Consider the following 8322-nt stretch of genomic DNA (forward strand, 5'->3'; position numbering starts at 1 on the left):
CTGGATGCTCCGCTTTCAAAAAACTAAGAATAAACCGTTCAGCGGCGTTCCAGAGGTTTCTTCCTGACCAATCTATGTTCCTGAGACTGCTGGGCGGAGCGGTCTCAGTCTACTAAGCTCCTCGCAGCACAGCGAGCATCGCCATTTGGGCTCCTCCACAATCAAAGGGGACTTGGGTGGCGGTAGCAGTCTAGCCAGTTAGAGATATGCAAGATCTGAGGACTATTTTATCTCTAAAAAAGCTTGGACAATAGGAAGCCCTGATGCCGAGGCTATCAGGCTTCTAAAGGGTGGTCCCCTCCGGGGTAGAGATGGTTTTTGAGAAAATCGTTTCTCCTCGGCGCCCTCTGGGGTGCGACTCTCTGAGGAGGGTCGCAGCGCTGCCAGTTCGGTTTTTCTGCCGGTTCGCCGTTCAGGACACCAAGGTGTCAGTGTCCCCAAACGATCCTCCGAGAGGGGTCGTAGAGCAGTCAGTTCGGTTTCCCTGCCGGTTCGCCGTTTCAGGGTGCCGAGGTGCCTGCTTTTTCCAATGATCCTCCGAGGAGGGCCATTGGAACTAAGTTATTTAAAGGGAGGCAAGATCTGAGGACTGTCATCTCTAATAAAGCTTCTGAGGGCTCCTTCGGGGCAGGGACGGTTTTGAGAAATCGTTTCTCCTCGGCGCCCTCTGGGGTGCGACTCTCTGAGGAGGGTCGCAGCGCTGCCAGTTCGGTTGTTCCCTGCCGGTTCGCCGTTCAGGGCACCGAGGTGTCAACGTCCCCATACGATCCTCCGAGGAGGGTCGTAGAACGGTCAGTTCGGTTGTTCCCTGCCGGTTCGCCGCTTCAGGGCACCGTACTGACTGTTCAACCAAATCCAGAGGCCAGTCTTGAGAGACTGGTTCCCCTAGTAGAATTTCTGGCAGCGTGGAAACTACTGCCACATATTTCTCGGTGGGTCCTGCACACTATAGAAAAGGGTTCAGAATTCGGTTCTTGTCCGCCCAGATTTCTAGGGGTCCTCCCCACTGTGGTGGCCCCCGAGCAGGCTTTGGTTATGGAGCAGGAAGTACTGACACTTCTGCAAAAGGAGCTGTAGAAGGGGTTCCTCCTCCCGGCAGACAGTCAGGGTTTTACTGCCATTACTTCATTGTTCCGAAAGAGGATGAGGGGTTGCGTCCTACTCTAGACCTGCGTCAATTAAACAGCATATTATGCTTACGCTAAAAATGATTGTGTCACAGATTCAGTCCGAGGACTGGTTTGTCACAATAGACTTAAAGGACGCTTACTTATCTATCCATCCTCATCACAGGAGGTTCCTGAGGTTTGCTTTCAGGGGCGAAGCATACCAGTATCGGGTTCTTCCATTCGGCCTAGGTTATCACCCCACACCTTTTACAATATGCGTGGATGCAGCTCTGGCTCCTCTGAGATTCCAGGGCATTCGCGTATTAAATTATATCGACGATTGGTTGATTTTTAGCTCAGTCCGAGCTTTTGGCAGTTCAACATCGAGATGTCGTTCTGTCCCACATAAGGAGGTTGGGGTTGCGGCTCAACACCAAAAAGAGTGTACTCCTCCCAGCTCAGAGGACCACTTTCTAGGTGTATTATGGGATTCGACAACAATGCAAGCACGTCTGTCTCCTGCACGTATTTCTGCGATTCTCACAGCCGTAAAGAATGTAAAACTAGGTCAGTCACTCACTGCAAACAGTCTCTGAGACTGTTGGGGCTCATGGTAGTTGCGTCTAACGTAGTTACTTTTGGCCTTCTGTACATGAGACCCCTGCAGTGGTGGCTCGGGACCAAGGGGTTTTCTCCGAGGGGAAATCCGTTTTCGCATGATCAAGGTCACGCGGCTATGCCTTCGTGCCTCGGTCATGTGGAAGAAGCCTTGGTTCCTCGCCCAGGGCCCAGTGCTGGGTGCTTCTTGTCGACGCGTCACGCTATCGACGGATGCTTCCCTCACAGGATGGGGGGCGGTCATGAGTGGCCGCTCGGTGAACGGTCTTTGGCTGAGGCTCATGGCAGTTGCGTCCAACGTAGTTACTTTTGGCCCTCTGTACATGAGACCCCTGCAGTGGTGGCTCGGGACCAAGGGGTTTTCTCCGAGGGGAAATCCGTTTTCGCATGATCAAGGTCACGCGGCTATGCCTTCGTGCCTCGGTCATGTGGAAGAACCTTGGTTCCTCGCCCAGGCCCAGTGTTGGGGGCTTCTTGTCGACGCATAATGCTATCGACGGATGTTTCCCTCACAAGTCGGGGGCAATCATGAGTGGTTGGTCGGCGAAGGGTCCGGACAACACACTGATGGTCTCGTATATCAGAGCAGATATCCTGTTGAGGCAGGGGCTGTGGCCCGGGGAATGGAGACTTCACCCCGAGGTGGTGGAGCTTCTTAGGGAGAACTTCGGTCAAACTACAAGTCGACCTTTCGCATCGCTTGTACAATGCATTGCCCTTGTGTTTCTCCTTCACGCATCCAGCTCCGCTTGGACTGGATGTAATGTAATAGGTGTGGTTGCCACTACACCTATACGCTTTTCCCGATATCTTTGCTCCTGGGAGCTCTGGAGTTGTGGATACTGTGGGCTCGGCCTCTGAGGGGGCCCAGCTCATAGATTCAGGTTTCTCGACCGAGGTCGTGGAGACCATACTCCAGTCTAGAGCTCCCTCCACGAGAAGACTAATATGCTGTTCTCTGCCTGGTGCAGAGAACGCCTTCTGAATCTCGTTTCTGCCCTTTTTGGTACAGTACTTGATTTCTGTAATGAATGTTTCTTTGCTGGTCTATCTCTGAGGAGAGATCCCTAATTTCGTCTTCTCCGTGGTACATGAGGCTGAGGCCTGCACGTACTTGGATTTGCACCTGGTTGGTGGTAGTATTTCTTCACCCCAGATCGGGTTGTATTTCTAGGTCCCTACTAAATGTGCGGTCATTTGTGCTCCAGGCCTTCTGTCCTCCACCTTTAATACCCCAGATCAGGAAAATCTTAAATCTGTTATGCCCTGTCCGGGCTTTGGATGCTTAGGTCCACAGAGCTGCTCAGTGGCGTTTATCAGAACAATTATTTGTCTGCTTCGGGTAACCTAAGATAGGTTGCCCTGCATCTAAACAGATAATGAGCAAGTGGGTAGTTGAGGCTATCTCACTTGCTTATGAAGCGGCCGGACAGCGTTCACCTGTGGCTGTTCCGGCCCATTCTACTAGGAGTATGGCTGCATCTAGGCTTTAATTTCGGGTGTTTCCCTTCAGGATATTTGTAATGCGGCAGGCTGGTCCTCACCTCATACATTTGTCAGATTTTATGACCTACACCTCTCCACTCCCGGGGCTAGGTTGCTTGCTTCTAGTGTGCGCAAGGACTTCACACAGAACGGGCATTTGTCTTATGGCGTAGTGGGTATGGTGTTCCCACCGCGTCTCAACGCAGCTCGAGTTCCCTTGAAAGGGAACGTCTCAGGTTACGTATGTAACCCTGGTTCCCTGAGAGGGAACGAGACGCTGCGTTCTCCCGCCATACTTCCTGCATGCCCTGATCGACTTGCTTCAGGCTTTTTCAGAAGCTGTCGCGGTCTGTTTTCTGGTGTGCTTTATAGCTTCCTGGTCTATGACGTCACCGCCTATGACGTCTCGCTCTTCCATTGGACTGATTATACACGTGCTTCACGACGCAATCACGCAGAGCGTTCCCACCGCGTCTCAACGCAGCGTCTCGTTCCCTCTCAGGGAACCAGGGTTACATACGTAACCTGAGACGTTCCCAGTGGATCGACTCTTTGCACAGACTCGTGCACCCTTGGTGCTTAAAAGAAAAAAAATGCAAAATATATTTCTTTACATCAATTAAAACCTAATTACATGTTTTGTTTTTGATTCTGTAATTAACTAGAAATTCAACACATTCTAATATTTAAGCATCTAACCAATAAAATCCAAACCTTTAATATAAAACAGTCAAATTGCTGCCTGCACACTGAATCAGTGCTGAAGATAGCAATGTGCTGAGACTTTTGCTTGCTTTTTAAATCACATGAACTTTGCAATTTATAGAATAAAAAATGTTTTGCTAGACTTCTTCAATTTGTACTGGATTCAGTGTGCAACCAGCAACCTTCTTGCTCGTTTTCAAGTATTCCCTTGGCTCTATGCAGCTGAAGATAAAGGATTTCTTGTCAATTTGGAGTGCAACAATTTTTTCTAGTTTACAAAAAGTGTAAACTCTAAATATTACTCTGAATATGAAGACCTTGTGCCCGAAGATGCCCATGTATAGTCCTGTACCCAGCGTTTGGGTAATGTCTTTGTATTTCTGCCATAATGGTGTCTAATACATCATCAGTGACATCAGAGTACAAATCTTTAGCCCTTTGGGGGGGGGGAAGAGGAAATTCGTTAAGACTCATGAGAAAACTCGCAGCATACATTTTTGGGTAACACTTTAGAATACGGTTCCTTCATTAATGAATAACTACACAAGAACGAATGAGTAACACAATATTAACAATCTAGTAACTACTATTAACTAACAAGAAACTCTGATTAACGAACTAGTAAGTAATAGCTCACAGATGAAAGTGGTAGTTCACTATTAACTAATCAATAACTACTATTTTTTAATGCTTCCCAGAGAACTACTGAAAAAGTTTATTAACAATCTAGATTGTTAATATTGTGTTACTCATTGGTTCTTGTGTAGTTATTCATTAACGAAGGAACCGTATTCTAAAGTGTTACCCATTTTTGTATAAGGCAATAATCATAACAGAATAACCAATGCTATCATCACAATCCTTTAAATTACAAATTAAATAAAAAGAGTGATCTGGAGTGCCAAAAGTAGCTGCCATATGTTTTATAGTATATGTATTTATATTCGTTATTTGTACAGTGCCATTCCACTTTTCCTCTCTCAATAATACAAATGTATTAAAATTAAGTAAGTTACCTTAATCCATGCTGTTCCAGTCTTCTACGTATGGTTCGCTCAGATACTCCAAGCAGGCGCGCAAGCTGGACACATGAGTAACCACATATCACGTAGTACTCGATCATCTCTTGTGGTATGTCCAGTAAAGGACGTCCTGGTCCTTTAGTTGTCCTGTCCTTCACAAAAAGCCTGTTAGCTACTTCACTGAGATTGGCGAAGACAACATTACTGATGTTGCTGTTGGTCAAGCCACGAACTCATTCAACTTATCCCAAACTAAATGGCTTCTGAACAAGAGGGAATCTGTAGAGGACGTACTATCATCAACTTGCTGCGCGAGCATCATAAGGTCCTCCACAATTTCACCAACTACCTCCATTGTTTAAAATAAACCGGCGTCTGTTCAGGGCAAAGATATTATACTTATGATCTATATGTTCAGGGCATCACCTCTTGACCGTCGACTGTGAGTGAGGTCACTTCCCAACAAAGACACGCCCCATAGCATAATCCCACCCTTGACACTGATTGACAGGTTTCCGTGTAAGGTATCGGAAATGTAAATACTAAGGGAATTAGTATTCCATTTGAGTTTTGGCTGGCTACAAAAAATGAAAAAGCAGACATGGTAATTGAAATTGCTATTTAAATATGACAGGGCCAAAACTCGTAAGACATGGGAAACACAGTTGCAAACGGACTTTGAACCAGACGAGGTTCATGTTTATAACAGTGATCTTGCGGGGTGCACTCATTTAAAGTAATGTAATCGTTTGGTTTTTGCCAGGTTTCTGTCAAACACAGCACATCTATAGTCTGTAATCATATCATTAACAATAAGTGCTTTTGAACTATGGGAACGAATATTCAGCAACCAGAGCTTTATCATTTGTTCATTTGTATTATTTCTGTTTTTTATTTGTTGAACATCAATTAAATTTTTACCCTTAGATGGGTTTGGAATTTTTTTGTATTCCTAATTCGGGGAACACACACAGTCTCTATATAATGATATCTAGGGGAAAGAGCCTCTATGTGATAGGATTTATCTGACCTTGGTGACGTGAGACAGCTGGCAGACGGTCAGTTGATCATATTGTTTTATGAAATATTACAGTGATTATGTTGTTGTGTTACATTTTGTGCTATTAGGTACAACAACAATGTTGGACTTCAAAATCAACCACTCTGATGACTGTCATCCACATCCGAGTCACCAACTCCAAAACTCCACCTCAGACAGCTACACAGTCACCCCACTCTATTGAGACCGCCTGAAGATCAAAGAGCTGAAATTCAAATACCTACAAGACCTGAAGGAAGTCATCCCAAAGGGCTTCACAGCTTTTACGACAATTTGCTTCACTAGCTTAATATAGGATGCAGTATTAACACAGTCAATATGATAACAATGTAACAACACACACAGAGCCTCACAGATACATGCACACTGTCACTGTCAGACAAGGGCTCACCCTACTCACAAACACAAATACACTCAGCAATGGGCTTAGTAAAGCAAGCCTTAACTATGATTTTATCTTAAACTATGATATTGTCATGAAACTGCACATGGAACATGGACAGAGGTGATCCAAACGCGGGCTTTATTAAGAGGAGAATCCAGAGACAGGTACAAGGAAACAGGCAGGGGTCAAAACCAGGTAAGCAGTCCAAACAAACATCAAATCCGTGCAGGGATAAGGCAAACGGGAAACCGGGAACAGGCAGATAATCAAGGAACCGAAACACTAGAATACAAGGAAACTGGAACAAGGCTAGGTAATGCAGTCAGACACATACAAACACTTACAATACTGAGCCCTGAACAAAGGGAAAACTCAGGCTTAAATCAGGGACGCTCAATCTAAAACAGGTGCAACAAATAAACCATAATCAGTCCAGGGTGAAACAATGGAAACAATAAACTAGGAAGGAGTGCCCTCCAGAGGCTCAAGCGGGCACTCCAGCCGCAGATTGTCACATAACCCCCCCTCTAAGGAGCGGCTTCCAGACGCTCCTAAGAGCTCCGGAGGGAGGTCGACGGGGGATGGGATGGAGGGCCAGGCCCGTGGAGAGGCAGGGGGCCAGGCCCATGGAGAGACCTGGGGCCTGGAGACCAGAGCAGGGCAAGAGACCACGGGGAGGCACGCTCCGCAAGTAGCCAGGGCGGAGCATGCTTGGCAGGAAGACAGGCTGGAGCATAAGTGACAGGAGAACAGGACAGAGTACACATAACACAGGACCAGGGCAGAGTACACTTAACAGGGGACCAAGACGTGGGGAGCACAGGGCTGGACAGGACCAGTGACATGGTAAGCTCAGGCGAAGGTGGTTGTGCAAAGGTCCATGTAGGCACCACCTCCATGACCCTCTCAGGTGTAGGTGGTAGTGCAAGGGTCCACGTAGATGCCACCTCCATGGCCCTCTTAGGGTACCTATTGCCCCCCCCAAAAAAGTTCATGGGGAAATTGAAAGCTAAAGCCTCCAGGCTGGAAACCGCTACTGGAAAAGGCTCCCGAAGCTTGAGAGGCGCAGGTAAGGCGAGGCGCAGAGGCGGGGCCGACAGGGCGAGGCGCAGAGGCGGGGCCGGCAGGGCGAGGAGTCTGGGAACACCCACCGGAGCCTGGCGAACCAAACGAGTCCTCTTCCTCCTGCGACGGCGAGTCACTGGGCTTGATACACTGACTTGACTGGATTCACTCATCTGGCTCGACTCATTTGATTCACTCGACTTGGTACTAGATTCACTTGACTCGGGACTTGACTCACTTGACTCGGCGGCACTTGACTCACTTGACTCACTTGACTCGGCGGCACTTGACTCACTTGACTCGGCGGCACTTGACTCACTTGATTCGGCGGTACTTGACTCGGCAGTTGACTCACTTGACTCGGCACTTGACTCACTTGACTCGGCACTTGACTCACTTGACTCGGCACTTGACTCACTTGACTCACTTGATTCAGCTGGCACGCGCTCAGACTCAGTAGAAAACTCTTGAGGCAGGAATATAACGGAGCTTACGTGAAGTGTTAGAACGTCGGGATTCACATGTTGCGTGGATACGGCGGACCCTTTACGAAGCGCTGGTTCAACTGGGCTTTCATGTAGCGCAAACTCGGCGGAGCACGTGTGATGCGCTGGTTCACCGGGAGACAATTGATGCGTGGATTCAGTGGGTACCTTGTAAAGTGGCGAATCGTCGGGTCCTTTGTGAAGCAAAAGTTTCAAAAAATCCACAGTAAAAGCCGAACCGCTCATGGAAAGGGCCAGGTCAATATATTGGGTTAGAGTCCAGCTTGAACACGGAAATGGTATAGCAGAGCCGAGCGGTTCAGACAGTCCTCCCCGAAAGAGCATCATCAAACAGAAATCATTCAAGTAGGACTGACGAGAGAGCTTC

At 47.7% G+C, this 8322-nt stretch overlaps 1 long non-coding RNA gene across 1 annotated transcript; it reads right to left on the reverse strand.

Annotated features, from left to right (window-relative positions):
* Positions 1-3783: 3783 nt before the first annotated feature.
* LOC143757393 (uncharacterized) lies at positions 3784-5057 on the reverse strand. The gene is made up of 3 exons (XR_013210494.1): positions 4934-5057; positions 4220-4353; positions 3784-4139 (listed from the first exon to the last, which is right to left on the reverse strand). It is a non-coding gene; the product is annotated as an uncharacterized LOC143757393 (long non-coding RNA).
* Between the last annotated feature and the right edge of the window lie 3265 nt (positions 5058-8322).

The sequence above is a fragment of the Siphateles boraxobius genome, unplaced genomic scaffold (assembly GCF_051911475.1).
Source record: "Siphateles boraxobius isolate OS27281-9 unplaced genomic scaffold, OSU_SipBor_1 30, whole genome shotgun sequence".
Taxonomy (NCBI): Eukaryota; Metazoa; Chordata; class Actinopteri; order Cypriniformes; family Leuciscidae; genus Siphateles; species Siphateles boraxobius.